This window comes from Diabrotica virgifera, chromosome 9 (assembly GCF_917563875.1).
Source record: "Diabrotica virgifera virgifera chromosome 9, PGI_DIABVI_V3a".
NCBI classification, from domain to species: Eukaryota; Metazoa; Arthropoda; class Insecta; order Coleoptera; family Chrysomelidae; genus Diabrotica; species Diabrotica virgifera.
The window spans coordinates 171,437,285-171,457,266 of NC_065451.1; the positions used below are offsets into that span (position 1 = coordinate 171,437,285).

Genomic DNA, 19,982 nt, shown 5'->3' on the forward strand with positions numbered 1-19,982 from the left:
TTAAAATAAATAATCATAGGACAAAATGGTAATTAACATGTTCTTTTTTCTACATTAGTTTCAATGCAAGCTGTTTGTTGCAAACCTATTAAATCTGAAAACTATTTCAATTAAATGCACAGCTGAAAAGTACTCCCACTTAAATCTACTTATAGTAGAGAGAAAATGAATATAAAAAACGCACGTGATAATTTTATATACCAGTTTACTTAAATTCAAAATTAATGATTATAATAAGTAGTATGTATGTATAAGGGGAACTCTTTACAAAATTAAATTATCAGTGAGAAAAATGACATTTTTTATTATGTACAACCTGTCTGAAGTTTTGAGTGAGTTTAGTGCAACTGGTTCTCATTAGGGAGTTGAGATATTAATCTGTTAACTGAGATCTGTACCGATTTTTAATAAAGTTCATTGTTGATAAAGCGGCTTTGCACACATAAGTTAAGCCAAACGTAGTAAAAAAAATATACAATTTCATAGCCAAACATTTTCAAAATTGCCAAACACTATATTCTGAATTCAATCGCGGTCCGCATAAAACTAGCCCACGGTCCGGATGCGGTCCGCCAATTGGTGATATTGATGAGCAAAACAAGAACAAGACCAAGACCAGGCTAGTCTTGGTCTTGGTCTTGTTCTTGCAAGCTTGGTCTTGGTCTTGGTCTTGCAGCTAAAAGGCAGTCTTGGTCTTGATCTTGCACTAGCCGGTCTTGTTCTTGGTCTTGGTCTTGCTGCAAGAGTCTTGCTGGTCTTGCTTTTTTGGTAGTAATAATTTGAACCAAACAATTTCGAATAAAATGTACATTGAAATAAATAAAGATGTGAAGAATGAAACTATATCTTTTGCTTTAAAATTTTAACAGAATGTAGAATGTAGTTTCAAACGGCTACCAATTTTAACATTATACATTCACCTAATGACCTAATTATTTCTCTCTATATAAAGAGATTAGAGTATATTTTTATAATGGTAATGTTTATCAGTAGGAAAAACCTGCATTTACAACCCTTGTTGCAATTGCCGGCCTTCGGTTGTGTCACGTTGTGTTTTGCATGCTGTCGATACCTGCCGCCTGCCTTCAGACCACGTCTTGAGTCTGGATTACTGTTTATTGCCCCTGTATTTTAATAAAATGTTAAAGAAAAAGAGCTTCTTAAAGGTGCCACAAATGGTCGGGGACCTTCAATGCACGGATTTTACGAAAAGGGATAAACGGTTTATAATTGTTAACAGATAATGATCTGCTCCTTTCACTCGAACACTGTAGTATTTATCCTACGGAGGGTCAAATTTAAGAACATAAATTAAATTTTTTTAAGAGAACACAAAAATCAAATATTTTTTACTCTATTTAATCATTATTTAATATAATTAACTTTTTTATAAACTAACTAAAACATACTTTTTAGTAAATACTTACATATTTTCCATACCTACTTATAGACCTAATACTATAACATAATAACTAAACCTAATGGGGAGTTATAAACGCTTAATTCTGTAATTTGTTATCTTGCAGTTCTTTAATTTTATTGTAACAACTCGTAACACGAGTTATTCGCACTTTTTATTTTCACATATTTTTGGATTGAATACCCATTATGACATTTAAAAAGTTGAAAATATTCGGATGTGGGTAGTAAAAACTAGAATTTAAAACACACTGAAATGATGCGCATGCATTTCAAGTGTGGCACATACTATTTGTAGTACTGGCCCTTTCTGGGGAAAACCTAGATTCTTCCAAATAGTTTTCAACTATGAAATCAGTAAAATTCTTTACGCGTTTGTCATCCGGGATTTTCACAAATAATTCAACTACCAACTTCCGTTGATTGTAAAAAATTAATCCAAAAAATAACTTTAAAAATTTCCCAGTATCGGAATTTTTGTCATTATATTCAGAAACTGAACCTAAGCTTTGGATTTTGCGATACCAAGCTTGACACATTACAATCGACAACCAGTTATTTTTTATTCAGGCCACAATGCTTTCACAGCATTGTGAATCCCTTTTCAAAATCTATTATGATATTTTTTGTATTAATTTTAAATTTAGCGACCTACATTTTTCCTCGATTATGCGAAAAGAATTGAAATAAGTGTCAGTATTTTTATTAGACAAAAAAGCGAAAACTACTGGTACATAAAAACCGTTTTTAATTGCATTTTTTTTTATGAATTACCCTATCTATAATTACATTTTTTTGTCCGACAAGTAATTTCAATTGTCCTTGAACTGTCGCCGTTTGAAAACTTGCCTTCTGGACACTTTGAAGGTTGAGAAAATGCAAACCGTTTGACTTAATCAAAACGACTTAAAAATATAACCAAAATATTATGTATTTTAAAAATTCGATATTGTTTAAGGCTTCTTACAATGTCAGTATATAAGTATTATTGAACTAAAAAAATAAAGTTAAATAATAAAAACCAATTTTTCTCAAAAAAGTGCAAGAGTCTTGCAGGTTGGTCTTGGTCTTGCGTGGTCTTGCAAGGTTCGGTCTTGGTCTTGGTCTTGTTCTTGCAAGCTTGGTCTTGGTCTTGCAACCAAAAGGCGGTCTTGGTATTGGTCTTGCTGCAAGACCAAGACCAAGACCAAGACCAAGACCGCAAGACCAAGACCAGCCTCGCTCATCACTAATTGGTGACCCCTGATCTGTATCATGTATTCTTAAAATTCTGTATATGCGAATATACAGACATTTTTTATCACGTATGTTCTTCTTGTAGTGCCTGTACATTTCGGATGTTGGAGACCATCATGGCAATCTGTACTTTGCACACTATTGGTCTAAATAGATGTGTCGTTGTTGTGTTGAACCACATACGAAGATTTTTCAGCCACGAAATTCTTCGCTTTAACTGCTAATGAAAATCATCCTACACCCGTGTGTCTTAATAGACAAGGCGAAAACGGCGGGTTCGTTGGAAAAAATATTCCCATGAAATTTTTTTGCATAATCACATTCGTGAGACACCCCAGAATAAGGTACAAAAAGTGGCCCACGCGAAAAGTGGTCCAATTTTTTTTAACAATTTTTTTTTAATCAAATTGCAAAAATCAATATTTTCGGCACGGACAATTTTTTTTTAGATTCTTCGGACCATTCCGGACAAAAAAGGTCTCTTGTAATTTTTCTCTAAAGTTGATAATGTTCGAGTTATAAGCAATTTAAAATTTGAAAAACGCGAAAATGGCCATTTTTAAGACTTAATAACTCGGTTAAAAATTATTATTATGAAAGTCAGAAAGTGATGTTGTTCTGAAGCTATTTTCTTGTGGCATTTTTATAATCAAGTATATTCAAATGGGAAATAAGCCACAATTTTACCTAAAAATGATTTTATTAACGTTTCGACGCCCAAGTCGGGTGTCGTTGTCAAAATACAAAATAATACTAAATAAACAAAAATGTTGTTGCTTAGTAAAAAAATCTTCTAATAATTTATTTAATCTGACTCATTTATATCGGCAATTCAGACACGTATTATACATTTTAAAGTAGACGACTTTAAAATGATATTGCCAATATTGATGAGTTGCGTTCCTGGGACGACTTTACTAAAAGATAGCTCATTCGATTACATGAAATCAATCCCAACTCAAGAATATCCGCCACAATATCCACCAACAGATATCTCAATTACAAATCAAATCATAACATCAACGTTAAAAAGGGAATCATTAAATCCTTATATGATAGGGCCAAAATTACTTGTTCTAACGAAAATTCATTTTTAGAAGAAAAACAATTGTTAACATCTGTTTTATTAAAAAATGATTATCCCATATCGTTTATAAATAAGGAATTGTCAAGATTGGATCGAATGGAACAGAACAACTTAGAACGGGATCCTACAACATTCACAAGAAATAATACGAGGAAAATATCAATACCATATGTAAAAGGACTATCCGAGAAACTTAAAACAATAGGAAATAAATTCAACATATCAACAACATTCAAAACAACAAACACATTGAGATCTATTCTATCTAAAACTAAACCTAACAGTGAACAAGAAAGAACAAAGAATTGTATTTATAAAATACCTTGTGAATGCGAACAATTTTATATAGGTGAAACGTCAAGACCATTAGACGTTAGAGTAAATGAACATCAGTCTTATATAAAAAATAGAGAATTTGATAGATCTCAAATATGTCAACACGCATGGGATAATGAACATAGAGTTCAGTGGAAAGATTCAAGTATAGTCCTAAAAAAAGCAGATAGTAAAAAGAGAAAAATCAAAGAAGCGGCTCTAATTATGCTAAATGAAACCAATTGTGTCGCAAATTCCTCGGTAGAATGCAGTAGGATGTGGTTACCCATATTAAAGGAGGAAGTCAATAGAAAGAAAATACCACAATTAGTAAATCAGTAACATATCGAGTTAGTACATATTTAGTATTTTAGTATTAATTAAAATTTAAAATATCAAGTCAGAATTTGGTATTATTTTTGAGAGTAAACTAAATGTAAACCCAAATACTTACGATGTCGGGATAGTATCACGAGGTTTTTCCTGGTTTTCCCTCGTGATTTACTATGGAATCTCTAACGCGAGAATTTCAATGACACCGTTGCATTTGGTTGTCTTTTTAAAGACAGATCACATGCTATGATTTTTTGTGGCGGATATTCTTGAGTTGGGATTGATTTCATGTAATCGAATGAGCTATCTTTTAGTAAAGTCGTCCCAGGAACGCAACTCATCAATATTGGCAATATCATTTTAAAGTCGTCTACTTTAAAATGTATAATACGTGTCTGAATTGCCGATATAAATGAGTCAGATTAAATAAATTATTAGAAGATTTTTTTACTAAGCAACAACATTTTTGTTTATTTAGTATTATTTTGTATTTTGACAACGACACCCGACTTGGGCGTCGAAACGTTAATAAAATCATTTTTAGGTAAAATTGTGGCTTATTTCCCATTTGAATATACTTGATCAGAAAGTGATTAAATCAAATTTAAAGCCTCCCCTACATGATCCTGAAGAAATTTGTGTCATTAATTTATTACTAAGCTGTTATTTTTATTTATTAATAATGAGCGGTAAGATCGTATTGACGCGGCTGCAAATGTGAGTGCGAGTGAGATGCGCCATTGGATCTCTTTCGCACTCATCATGGACGGTCGCCTAAAATGTGCAAGGCGCTCATTATTATTACTTAAAAATAACAACTAAGTAATCGAATAATGACAAAAATTGCTTCAGGATCTTGTAGGAGGGGCTTTAAAATTTGATTTAGTCACTTTCTGACTTTCATAGTAATAACTTTTAACCAAGTTATTAAGCCTTGAAAATCGCCATTTTTCGTTTATTTTCCAATTTTAAAATGCTTTTACCTTGAAAACAATCAACTTTAGAGAAAAATTATAAGAGACCTTTTTTATCCATAATGGTCCAAAAAACGTAAAAAAATTGTCCAAGACGAAAATATTGATTTTTGCAATTTGATTAAAAAAAATTGTTAAAAAAAGTTTGGACTACTTTTCGCGTGGGCGACTTCTTGAATCTTATTCTGGAATATCTCACGAATGTGATTATGCAAAAAAATTTCATGGGAATATTTTCTCCAAAGAACCCGCCGTTTTCGCCTTGTCTATAAAGATACTAAAATTTATTAAATGACATTATTATTTTATGTATGTCTACGTTTTAAATTTATTAAAAATGATCTCGAGGTTCTACGCAGATCAATATTTCGTATAATTACTCCATAAACTTAATAGTTTACGTAAGCAATAACGTTGGTATTTTACTTCTGTAATGATAGGAAAGATGGTAAAGAAGAAAAGAGATATTAAATTAGTGGTTTTAAATAATAGAAAGTAACCAGCTAATTCCTACTTAGAAATTAATTCCGGCAAGAATGTAGAAGGGTAATTAAAATGTAGGAGGTATAAGGAACTATTTTGAAATCTTTACTGATATTTATGTTATAGCTGTCAGAAATGATAGTAAGAAGAATTCTCAGTAGGTGATCAAATTAATACGACCACCAGTTAAGTTGAACCTTTTCTTTAAGAAGAACTTGTTGTAGTTAAATAAATAAATAAAGATGTGTCGATGTTATTACAATTATTCGTTGTGTCAAGTTTCTAGGAAAACACAACCCAACTTATATGGAATCACCATGTATTTCAAAGCAACATTTATTTCTTTTGCAAAAACTTGCTATTGTTGCGAAAAATCAAGGTTTTTATTCAAAATAAACACATCGATAATAGTGTAGGAAACACAGGTTGAACCTCGCAAAATGGACACAAGTCCGGTTTAATTTTTTTCTGGTATATCAAGGGGTGCTTATTATGAGACTATCTTTTTCTTAAAAAATTTCGCCCCGGAACCCACCTTTTCATCCCTTTAAAGGGGGTAATTTGTGGTTTCTGCGAAGCGTAGTCCTTCCTGTACGTTTTGCAAAAAAATTTACTTAATAGTAAAATGAAGAGATAGTTCCTACTATTTATTTCCCGACAGTATATGTCTATCACCCACCGTTTAGCGGGGGTGGCGCCCCAAAGTTGACAAATTTTTAGAAAAGATGTTTTAAAAAAAATTAATTTTCCCTAACTGTAATGAAAATTAAGAAGAAACCCTGCAGCAATTAATCACAAATAAGTGGCTGATTTTTTGGTATATGTTTCATTTAAGGGCAATTGCAAATTTTTTAATTACAGAGTGTTACATTTTAAAAAACCCCTTTTTATACCATCTGAACCGCCTATGCTAGAGTAAAAAAACTGTCAGCGATTATCCATGTACTAATGTTATTTACAAATTTGTATAATGCACCCCCATTTTTTCCCCGGAACCACCCCAAAAAAGGAGAATTAATAAAGAAAATAATCAAAAATTGATTTTGGGCCACCACTGTGGCTTAGGGTACAAAGAAAATAAAATATGCATAGGTCATAATGTGTAGCAGACAGTGTGTTCTTTTATTTTCCATGAGTACGTTATCCATAAAATGAATAGGTGACGAAAAAAAAAACTGGAGCCCGTTAAAGCATTTCTGAGGTTTACGGCGCCACAGTGCTGTAACGGTTGCTTATACGAAAAAAATGCATAGGACCTTATTTGTAGAGAAAATAGTGGTCTTTAATTTTGTATAAGCTTTGTTTTAAAAAAATGCATAGATAATGAGAAAATTGTCAAAACATGCTCTCCAAGGGATAGGGGTAGTTTCCGCAGTATATTTTCAAGGATAGGGGTAGTTTCCGCAGAGATGTTGCAATAATCATATATATTTTTTATAAAAAACCCTATTGATGGAGCAAATGCCCATATGGGTCAAAAAGCAAAAAAAAATTTTTTTTCAACCCACTCTATTTATTTTTTTTTGGCTACAGGGATTGCATTAAGAAATCGCTTTTGGTGTCCATGCATGGGTAAAGTGTGTGATTTCTTTGAGAACATACACCTGTTTGCCGGTTTGACCCCTTTTTTAGAAGTGTGTACAAGTCATACAGTCTGTTTCAATTTAATAATCAATTATGTTTTCAGCAACCCAACCAAAGTTGACATTGACAGTTGGTGACAGTAATTAAATATTTGATAGTGATCATTGTTGATTAGCGTTCGAACAACCGGCCCTAAATTTATCTGAATGTCGTGATAATGTTAGGTGCATCAGAATGGTTCTCAGTTTTGAAGAAAAAAATTTTATGGTGGAGTACTATTTTCGGTCATACGGAAAAGGTCACGAAAACGGCCCAAGCTTAAAATCAACCATGGTTTCCACAGGACGGGACAAACTGTCACACTGCCAGGGAGTCTCTACGAATACTGCGCGATCATTTTGGGAGTTGGCACTCACCAGAACTAACGCCATCAGATATGGGAAATGCTGAAGGAGTCAGACAGATCCACCATCAGCCATTTCGGAATTGCGGACTAGAAGATTTTTTCGTGACAGAGGCAGTGGCGGATCTAGAAATTTGTCTTGGGAGGGGAAATTTGCCTTGGGGGGAATTTCCAATGAAATGAAAAACAACCAAAAGACATAAAAAAGATAAACAAGATTACATAAAAGACATAGGTAAATAATAACTTATAGGCATTAAGTTCCCTAAATTTTCCTAACTAGGGTGTTTATTGGGATGAATTTGTCTTTCTGTGATTTCGGTTGCATGTCAGCTAATATATATATTTTTTCTATTCTCATATTATAATATATCAATTATGATTTCACTACCTGTATCATAATATGAACTTCCTTATGATACAGATTTTCATTACGATACAGATTTTTAATCAATAGAATCTCTTCTTCTTCTTCTTCTTCTTCAGTTTATTGGCCTCCACCTACTTGGGTATTTGGCCAGCTCATCGTCTCGGAACAAGGGAAAAATCCCTTATTCACTTACAATTTGGAGTTAGTACATTGTACAATTTGTTTCTTCTTCTTCTTCATCTTTTTCTTCTTCTTCTTTAGTTAACTAGTAATTTTGGTTGGTGTGGGACAAACATGACAAGATAAAAAAAAATTTCACGCTAGGGGCAACCTCTCTTTCCTTGTCTAAGGGGGCAACTGTCTATCAATACACAATCTTCTTTTTCTTCTTTGATTTAGTAGAAATTTTGAGTTGGCATGGGACAAATACAAAAACTTAACTTTTTTTTCAACGACATTAAACTTTTTTCTCTCGAGGGCAACTGCCGACTACTACACAATCTTATTCTTCTACTTCTTTTTTAGTTTCTGGCAATTTTGAGTTGGCATGGGACAAATTCAACAAAGACACAAACTTTGCTCTCAGGAGCAACTGCCGACCATTACACAATCTTATTCTTCTACTTTTTTGAGTTTACTGGCAATTTTGAGATGGCATGGGAAATATAACAAGACACAAACTTTTTTCTCTCTTGGGAAACTGCCGATATGGCATTCGCGATGAAGGTGGCACACGCACAGAGACCAATAGCGAGTCAAATACATACGCTTTGACAGTTCTCAATATGTAAACAAACTGTCAAACTGACAAACTACGTAATTTGTTTGCGTTACAAAATCAATAAATTTGAATATATTTTTTGTTGTGAATGATCATATAGTCCAAGTAATGAAGCTTACAATAGAACAAAACCTCGCAATTTTTACAGAATGAATCGATTTGCTTGAAAATTTAAGAATAAGTAGTGGATAGGCCAAGGATCAATATCTATATGATGCCAAAAGGCGCTTTTACCATGGGGGGTGGTTGCCACCCCATCTCGGGGGTGAAAATTTTTTATTATATTTTGACCGCAAAAGTTGGTAAAAACATGTATTCTAAGCAAAAAACGTTCTATACATTTTTTTGATAAAACCAATACTTTTCCATTTATTCGCTATCGAAAGTGTTAGTTTTATATCGAAAAAATCATGTTTTTAGGTTTGTGCTAATAACTCAAAAAGTTTTCGTCTTATCAAAACAACATTACTAAATAAAAATGTACCTTTTGAAAAGATAAACAAATCTGGTTTTTTAATTTTTTTTTAAACCAATAGTAATCGAGTTATACTTTTTTATATGTTAGCTCTTCTTCGTCAAATGCTAAATATTGTAGATTCAAAGTCAAACGACGGGAAAACTATGCATTTTTCGAGGATAACTCGTTGAAACTAATTTATAGTATTTAAAAATATCTATCTCTAGAAATAAAAAAGTCTCTAGCTCAAAAATTAAGTAACTTATAATGAAAAGAATGTCAGTCACTATTTTTTTCAGCAAAAAATTTATCGGAAACAACCCCCTTATCACCAGCCTAATTAACATTAGTCATTGACCCTATTTGGACTTCTTTATTTATGTATTATTAATAGGTTCTAGAAGTTTGACCGGCTTAAAATTATTAGTTTATAATAAAATGGAGTTATAAGCGAATAATTAATTTTTGTAGTTTGGTAAAAAATGCCTTTTCTTCGGAATAGAAAGATTAGCATCAGAGATACGTAAAAATGTTTAATTATCAAATTGTAGTTTATTTAATTCCCAAGAAACATGGTTTGAAAAAATTTTTCCTACGGCAGAAATTGAGTGAGTTATTGACAATTAAAACTTGTAATAACATGCAAAAACCACCTTTACCAACCCTTTCAAAGTCACCTCTTTTTGAGACTGAGGATTCTAAAAAAGTTTAATATTAATAGCCTTATAGATCTCAGAAAAACCTATAAAATTCTTTATCACTAAACTTTCTAAGACAAAAAATTAAAAAGTTACGGTTAAAAAATCAATATGTTTTTTTGAAAAAAAAAAAAAGAGAAATCCAATTGGAAGCACAATAATGTAAGTTAGCGGTGCTTTTAGTCATTGGTCTTAGTCATTCTTCTTTATTTATGTATTAATAATAGATTCTTGACGTTTGACTGGCTTATAATGATTAGTTTTAAAAAAACTGGAGTTAAAAGCGAATAACGAATTTTTGTAGTTTGGTAAAAAATGCCATTTTCTTCAGAATATCAAGATTAGTCTCAGAGATACGAAAAAATGATTCAATATGAAATTGTAGATTATTTCATTTCCAAGAACTTATAAAAGCGCCTTTCGGCATCATATAGAGTTTGATCCTTGGACTATGCACTACTTATTCTCAAATTTTCAAGCAAATCGATCCATTTTGTAAAAATTGCGAGGTGAAAAGCTTCAGTTCCTGGACTAACAGAAAAAATCGTGTATACAACTTGCATTTAATTATCATTATGAAGCTCGTACTCACTATTCGTGAAGCTATAATGACCATCATTAAATGCTCGTTTCATAATATACTATTATGTTTAAACAATTTCTTTTCTTGAATTTTGGACCTTGTTAGGGGGGAAATTTCCTCATTTTCCCTCCTCCTAAATCCGCCACTGGCCAGAGGGCATCTTTAACATCTGTTTTATCGGGAACGTGCGTCGTCGTGAATAATGTTTGAAAGGCTATATCATGTATACTAGATATATAAATAATCATAAACATTTCATTATTCATTTCAGTACTGTTTATTTTTTCGCATACTGTAAATATAGACATTAAAAACGTCCTTGAATGACTAAAAATCAAGGTCGAATCTCAACCTTTTTTGACCGTTCGATATGGACGCCAATTTCACCTTATTTCGCCTCCCTAAGGTATCATTGCCCTCTGCTTGGACAAAAACGATTTCTTCCCATCGGTGGTTTATTTATATCGCCAATAAAAAGCCGGCGTACGGATGCCGAGTACCAATAGTACCATAAAGGATTGCTGTCTACGCCATATTAGGACTGGACAGGACACGTAACATTGTGTCTTCTGTCCTCTAAGTCAGTGCACTGAAGAGTGAGTAATATTAGCGTGAGTACCGGGTACGGGTTTAACTCCCGATCGGTTTTGGTACTACTGTAGTGCTTTTTTTGTTCCAGTTTAGTTTACATAGTGGTCTTCGTTTTCGAACTGCTGAATGTCAAACGTAGTTTAAAGATTTAAAAAATATTAATTGTATGGTACATTTGTATCTACGTGTTATGATATTATTTATGAAAATAAAACGGGTGGACCAATACTTAAAGTTACCTGGTATTTGCAAATTTTCATTTAACCCAACTACTGTCATGCGGTCAGTGCCGGTTTAAGCTAACTTCGGGCCCTGGGCACTGGAGATTTAGGGGCCCCATTCATTGCTATTCGTTGTCAGTTTTTTTAACAAAAAAACACAATGCATTATCATTATCTATAAACGTTTACTGTAAAGTCCATATAATAAATGTTTTAAAACAAACAAGAAAACTAGCAAACGTAAAAGATATTCCAAAAAATACATTTAAAGATAGGTATAAAAAACAGAAAGTTCTAAAAAACAACACATGACAAACAAAACAAAATCATATTCTATTAGCTCACTTTTTTTCTTGACTTAGCATCAGCAAACTGCTTATTAATACTATCAAAATTCAGTTGTTTCAGTTCTTCATTTTCTATAATACAATAGTGATAATGCGTCTAGGTTTTCTTGGCCCAAATTTGAGCTTCAATATATATGTTTGCCCTTTGAGCTTCAAATATATGTGTGCCCAAATCAGCGTTAATAGAGCTGTCTCAAAGGTATCCATATTATTCTGCTGTGCCTTGACTTCACTTCTAACTGCTGATTTTTTGTCTCTATTATTGCTTAATTGGAAAAAATATGTTTGATGGATCCGTAGTTTTTAAGTAAAGCATTTACAGCGTCAAAAGTTTCTACAAGTTTTGTTTTCATCACTTCCAATAATTCATGGCAAATTTTGTCAGACAGATAGCTCACTTAACCTTTTCCTTTATTCGTATTCCGCTGTAAATACTCACCCAAGAAGTTATCAAAAGCCAAGTATACATGACAACTTAAGTAATTTCCTTTATGATGACTCGTTAAACCCTCATAGGATCAACTAGATCAACCAGCTAGTCCTTGAGAAGTAATTTAATAGGGACAACAATCCTTCTTAGGATCTTTACCCAATAGTCAGCTACCCGTTCTACTTGTTCTTTCAAGCCAGCGTCTATAACCACCTATAACTCCAATCTAACTGATGATCCATGTCACTCCATCTACAACTGATCTTGTAATTAATGTAACGATAGAGTTCAGATGAAATTTACTTTCTTTCGGAGATTTGAGCAAACTATTCAATTGTTTCCAGTGGATTGCTGTTCAATTTTAATAATTTGCACAGGTTAAATAACAATAAATCGCTTAAACACTGGCGTTGCATATTAGCCAATCTCTTCTCTTTGCTTCCATGGGTTTTACTCTATAAAAGTTGCTTTCATTTAATCTTATTTAATAAGCTTTGTCTCCAGCTTCATACTTTTTTTATAACTTTCTAAGGAATCACTCTTTGGTTTAAAAGTTATCATAGTTCTTATAAAGTGATCAATCAGTCTTGAAATCAGACCTTTTCGAAATCGCAGATATTTCATAGTCTTATTCTCTATTTTAAAAAATATGTACCTCAATTATTAATAAAAGGATGGGTTCCGTCGGGCCCCTCCGGGGTCCGGGCCCCTGGGCGCCCGCCCGAAGTGCCTAGTGGATAAACCGACACTGCATGCGGTATGTCATACCCTGCCGAAAATATATTTGGTTGTAAAACGTGTTTTATAAAAGATTTCTAGAACGCCATCTGTGTATCTTCAAGTGGTATGTAATTGAACCTGCTCCCAACACTACAGTTTTAGTATGGTTTAGTTTTTGAGCTACGTTGACGTAAACTTTTCTTGCGGCATCATGTACCGCATGTCAGTGTTTACGTCTCTCTAGTTAAAAGCAGTCCACTATGGTAGCAAGTTCATCCAGTTGTTCTGTCTTTAAGTGGAAAGCACAACTTTACTATTTTTGAGTTACCAATACATACTAAAGTTTTTTTGTGATTCAGGTTATAAAGGATTTTGTAAGAACCTTCACCATTTTTTTTAATATTATGCGTGCGTTCATAATTTTCTTAAAAAAATAAAGTTGATTTTATTTGGAGCGGTATTTTATTCTACAGCTGTGTGAAGAATCATTCAGTACTTGATGTAAAAAGCAACATATCAGAAACATCCATATCAGTAGTTAAGGGTTAAAAATGTTTATAGCTAAGTAAAAAAAATATTTTTTCGCATTTGGATGGAAAACATCCAAATGATTTTCTTTGTTGTACACTCTTTATACTTAGTAATGGAGTTAACCGTCCTGTAGGTGGTTGTATGTAAAGTTTCCTGTGAGTATACAGTTTTGTTTCGACGCAAATAGTATTTCAATTATACAGTGTCTGTATATCACTGCTTAATTCAAATAGAAATGTACATAATTAGAATGTCAATACAGTGCCGGTTTAACCTAACTTCGGGCCCTGGGCGCTGAATATTTAGGGGCCCTCTTACTTGCTATTCGTTGTCAGATTTTTTTACAAGAAAACACATTCATGTATTTAGACCCCTAAAATCCATACACAATTTTTAGCAAACAAGAAGAATAGCAAACGTAAAAATATTCCAAAAAATACATTTAAAAATGTATAAGAAAAAACAGAAAGTTGCACAAAACAACACATGACAAAGAAAAAAATATATTCTAAAAAATACATATCACAAAAATTAGATCACTTTTTTGCTTAATTAGGCATTTTAGCAATCTGTCAGATGATACTATCACAATTCAGTTGCTCCAGGTCTTCATTTTCTATAATACAATAGTGATATGCGTCTATGATTTTCTTGACCCAAATTTGGCGTTAAATATATTTTTATTCTTTTTAAAGCCGAAAAAGACCGCTCGTCTGATGCATTAGAAGTTGGTATCGTGAAATTAATTTGCAGTAAAGGTAAAATATTGGGAAATGTTACCTTTAGGTACAATATTTACATCCTGGATGATACCAAATTTTATAAATGTTTATTTAACTTCTGGCATAATGCTATAGAATGGGTAATTGCATTATGCAAGTTCTCTTTGGTTTCATCATCATATTTTTTTATATTTCACATATAAAGTATTAATTGACGTCTTGACTGCTTCTTTATCTAGCGTAGAAAATCATCCAACAGCTGATGTAACATCTTTGTAGCATATATCCTAGTCTTCGCAAAAAAAATATTTTTGGCTTCTAGTTCAATTTCGCTTGACATATTTCTTACGTCTCTAACAAATCTCAAAATAGATGCCATTATTTCTACTCCAATGGACACGTTTAAGTCCACAGTTTCTTCACGTTCACGTATTGCTTTTGCATTAACTAGTTCCAAAGTTTTTGTCCAAATCAGTGTCAATAGAGCTGTCTCAAAGATTTTATTCTGCATTGTCTTGGCTTCATTTTTAATTGCTAATTTTTCGTCTCTGTTATTGCTTAACTGGAAAATATAAGTTTGATGGATCCCTAGTTTTTAACTAAAGCATTTACAGCGTCAAAAGTTTCTACAAGCTTTGATTTCATTACTTTAAAAAATTAATTGCAAATTTGGTGAGACAGATAGCTAACTGAACCTTTTCAGTTATTCGCATTCCGTTATAAATGCTCAGCTAAGAAGTAGTCAAATTTAGCCAAGTATACAAGACAACTGTAATTTCCTTTATGACGACTCGTTTAATCCTCATTGTATCAATGGAAAGCTAGTCCTTGAGAAGCAAGTCATTTAGTAGTGACAACAACTCTTCTTAGGACGTTTATCCAATAGTTAGCTTCGCATTTTACTTACTCTTCCAGGACAGCGTCTATAACTCCAATCAATGATGATCTTGTTATTAATGTAACCATAGAGTTCAGATGAAATTTACTTTCTTCGTGAGATTTTAGCAAAATATTCAAATGTTTCCAGTGGGTCCATCCAAACTCAGTTAAACTATTTTTTCAATTGAAAATAATTTGCACGGGTAACAATAAACAGCTTTAACACTTGCGCCGTATATTAGCTAATCTCTCTTTTCTTTGCCTCCATTGGGCTTTCCTCTATCAAAGTTGCTTTTATTTAATCTTCTATAATAAGCTTTTTCTCCATCTTCAAACATGTTTTTATAAGGTTCTAAGAAATCACTTTTTGGTTTAAAAGTTTCGACCATTTCGAAAGACCAATTCAAAATCGCAGGTATTTCGTCGTTTTTTTTTCTATTTTGGAAAATACGTAGATTATTTAGCGGACTTTACTTTTTTATTAGTAAAAGGAACGGGTCTGTACGGGCCCCTGGGCGCCCGCCCCAAGCGCCCAGTGCATAAACCGGCACTGTGTCAATAGAAAGCGCTAAAAAAAAACCGAACGTCAATAAACACACCAAACACTAGTAACAAACGAGAACGCAGTATATATTTGTTTAAAATGCTCACACTTGACAGTGTGTATCTCGAAAACTATTAAACATTATTTTTTAACCAAACCTGGAACTTTTAAATTGATCTTCCACTGTTGTATTGATAAATTTGAATGTGACACATCTGTAACGCTTCTAGGCGATTCTATGTGAATCCGTAATTTTTCAAAGTTTGCTGTTGTAGGTTGTCGTCTTTCAGGGAACTGTTCATGAGAAGTTATTACTGATAATGAAGCCTTTTTATTGAACTCTCCAATTCTAGATCATATCTACCATTTCATCAACAGTAACATTCATCTTAACTATTTAATAACACAATACACACACAATTAGTTTTAGACAATTCAGTCATGGTTTACTTATAATTTGGAAAAATTTAGACACCTTATTAATAATTTGCTCTGAAAAATGAAAATATCTCGAAAACTAACAAATTTAGACATAGGGAATATTATACAAAAATTAAAGTACGGTAATGGTACTTTTCGATAGTAACATAAAATACAGGGTGTTCCATTTAAAATTACTGAGAAAATAATGTACTTGCGTTTCAGGGTGGGGCAAAATCTAATTTTTATTAAAAAAATCAAAAACCATTGATTTTTTTTAAAAAAATCACGATTTATTTGATTTTTTTGATTTTTTAAATTTGAATATAAAATTTGAACATTTTGATTCTTTGAAATTATTGTTAATTATTTTAATGTATAAGTCTAAAAATTATAATACAATTTGCGGCTCAAAAACTTGTGACAACGCATTTGTCGCGCTTCTTGTGAGAAAATTCTTGTCGCGATTTGTTTTCCTTCTGTCCTATACACTCGCTATACAGTGCCGAGTGAGTGCACGAACACGAACGCGTTTGTTTTGCTTTTTGCAAGAATATTCCTGTCGAGGCTTGTTTTCCTTCTCAACCTATAAATTGACGTTGCCCAACAATTGGGTCTAGGACGTTTCATCGCCGCCGTTTCGATGCCGCCAGTTCGATGCCGATGTCGGCCGATTCATCGCCAATCAATTAGTGGCTATCTGATATATTTCCGAATTTTCGACAGTTACAATTATTAGTTATTTTTAGTATTAATTAGGAGTTCTAGGAAATGCGAGATATGATGGCGATGAAATGGACTGGCGATGAACCGGCGGCATCGAAACGGCCGGCGATGAACCGGCGGCATCGAAACGTCCCATTCCGCCAACAATTTCACGCATTTCGCTAGTTAGGTTAGTTAAGTGAAGTGAAAACATATAAATAAAAATAAAGCTCCATTTAAGCAAGTTATGTTTTCGGACGAAGTAATAAAAAATGTAAACGGACTACAATGGTGGTTATCACAAAAGGATGAGCCGGAAATCTTGAAACAGTTGCCAATAATAAAACAGTTCCTGTGTGCAACTGCTTCTTCAGCTTCAGTAGAACGCGTATTTAGCTCTTTTGGTCTTGTACACTCGGATATTAGAAACAGATTAGGCATAGAAAAAAGAGGAAAACTCGTGTTTTTGTTTAAATTGTATAACGAAAATGAATAGACTGAAAATATACAGTAATAAAATTTAGGTGTTACGTTTAGTTTAAGAATTTGGAATTATGTACTTCTTTTTTGTGGTTTTTGCTAAAAGCAGATACTTCTTTTGATCTTTGAGAAAAGTGTTATATTATGTTGTTATCTGGTTCTGAATAAAAAAGAAAAAAATTGATTTAAATCATGATTTTAATTTTAAAAATCAAGCGATTTAAATCATGATTTTAATCGTGATTTTAATCACTTGATTTTAATCAGCCCAACCCTGTTGCGTTTTGACTCACCCTGTATTCGATATAAAGAAAATTAGCAATATCAACCATTCTTATAAATTTCGACAATCAACAAAAAAATATGGCACCAATAAGCCATTGCTGTTGTGCTTATTTGTATTTATACAGGGAGCTGAACGATTTTCACAGAAAATTGCTGATAACTTTGTAAATACCTTGTATAACATAACAAACCTTTATATTTTTGTAATGGAGAAGTTAAGAAGATTTCGAATATAAAATAAGATATAGGGTGTTCCATTTAAAAAACATAAGTTTGGTCTGCCACTATGTTATCGAACACCCTGTAACGTTCTAACTAACTTTGTAATGTGAAGCTGAAAGGTGGCTAAAATTTTAGTTATTAACTTTTATTGCTATCTATTACTATAGCAGATCTATTGAGCTTTACCCCACTAATCAATCACCCTGTATAAACTTAAAATATAGAGACATTTGATGTTGGAAATTAGTTCATTTTTAAATGCTGTGTTGCGTACCTGGTGATTTTAATATTAACAATTTTAATTAAATTAACATTTTTGAATCTAAACAAGTTGTTTTAGAACGTTTGTTAATGTTAATTATGCCATAAAGACAACATGACCGAAATACGTGCATACATCCCTATAATTTGCAACCAAGGTTGATCGATGTCAAAATAATATGATGTTGCTAATCGTTCTTTCAATTATTTTGCACGTTTTAATAACAGGTTGTAAAAAAGCGAGATCATAATGATAGCTAGCCAAAAAGGTCGTTAGGCGGGTATTAATTATCAGAAGATTAAAACGACGTAACATTTTGAGAAAATAACCAGGTACTATAAATCAAGGTAAGGTAAACGGAGTAGGTCAGGTAAATTGTATGATGTAAGACATTATTTGCAAACACAAAAATGTAACAAATTTGCGAAAATAAAGGAATTTTTGACAGAACTATTCTAAATATTCGTCTATTTTCCCATTTCTACAGGATGTACCTAGAAACAAAACACTAATATGCAATTACAATCTGTATTTAAAAGAAATGAAAGGAAAAATTTACAAAACAGTTATCAGTAAAAGTATTGTTTTTCTATCTGAACCTCCGGTCAATTAATTTCTAAATCCAAAGTGACTGCTAATTGTCTCAATCCAAAGTGACTGCTAATTGTCTCAACTTCCAGTTGTTTATGAATTCTGACGTGAATTATCCAGGAAAAATTTTCAGTATACGGCAGTAACATTCGGATGATATTTCTATGGTCATACATCGTATCCAGAAGGCTGTGGATTCTGAGCTGATTACAGAACAGTCACGATTTCAGCCTGGAAAATGCACTGTACAACTTGTACAAGTATTGAGTCTCACAGAGTTTATAGAGAAGGGTTCCAAAAATAAGCAAATAACTGGAGTTAACAGCTACTACAGTGAACCGCAAAAAATATACAGGGTGTCCCGAAAAGATTGGTCATAAATTATACCACACATTCTCGGGTCCAAAATAGTTCGATTGAACTTACCTTAGTACAAATGTGCTCATAAAAATTCCCCCCCCCCCCCAAATTTTTGTGTACGTTCCGATTTTCTAAAATTTTTTCTAAAACTTTTTTGCCTCTTAGTATTTTTTCGCTAAGCCAGTTTTTATCGAGCTGCGGCTTCTTTTTTAATATATTTACATACAAATTTTATGGGGGTTTTGTTCCTATAAACCCCCCAAATGTTTGTGTACGTTCCAATTAAACTATTATTGTGATACCATTAGTTAAACACAGTGTTTTTAAAACTTTTTTGCCTCTTAGTCTTTTTTTGACAAGTCACCTTTTATCGAGATGTGGCTTCTTTTTCAAAATATACCTAAAAATGTAAATTATAAATACATTTTCAGATTATTAATAGGTCTCTATAATCGTACTTAACCATATACAAATATGTGGTGGATTCGACAAATATTCAAAATATGTCGATAAACACTGGCTTATCGAAAAAGTACTAAGAGGCAAAAAGTTTTAAAAAACATTGTGTTTAATTAAATGGCGCAACAATAATAATTTAAGTGGAACATACACAAAAGTTTGGGGGGGGGGTTAAAGGAACAAAACCCCCATAAAATTTTTATGGGGTGCACAAATTTCACTTTAATGTTTTTTTAAGATGTTGCTGTCATAAGAATGCCACATGTCTGGTGGGACTCAATTGAGCTCTGATGGGACTCTTTCTGTGTTATGGAGCCCTAGGTGACTTGGTATGCAGGTGTATCTCTCAAAAATTTTCGTACACATTTGGCCGTTGCGAGTAGTACAGCTTTCTGCATGGTCTTGTGAAGATGTTCATTTAGACCCAGCTTTTTTATGCTTTCGAGGAGGTTCTTCGGAATGACTCCAGTAGTAGACATAATAATAGGTA

At 32.7% G+C, this 19,982-nt stretch overlaps 1 protein-coding gene across 1 annotated transcript in view; it reads right to left on the reverse strand.

The window, feature by feature from the left end:
- The window catches only part of LOC126892103 (uncharacterized), a 654,403-nt gene that overhangs the window by 559,692 nt on the left and 74,729 nt on the right, over positions 1 to 19,982 (reverse strand). The window lies entirely within an intron of this gene.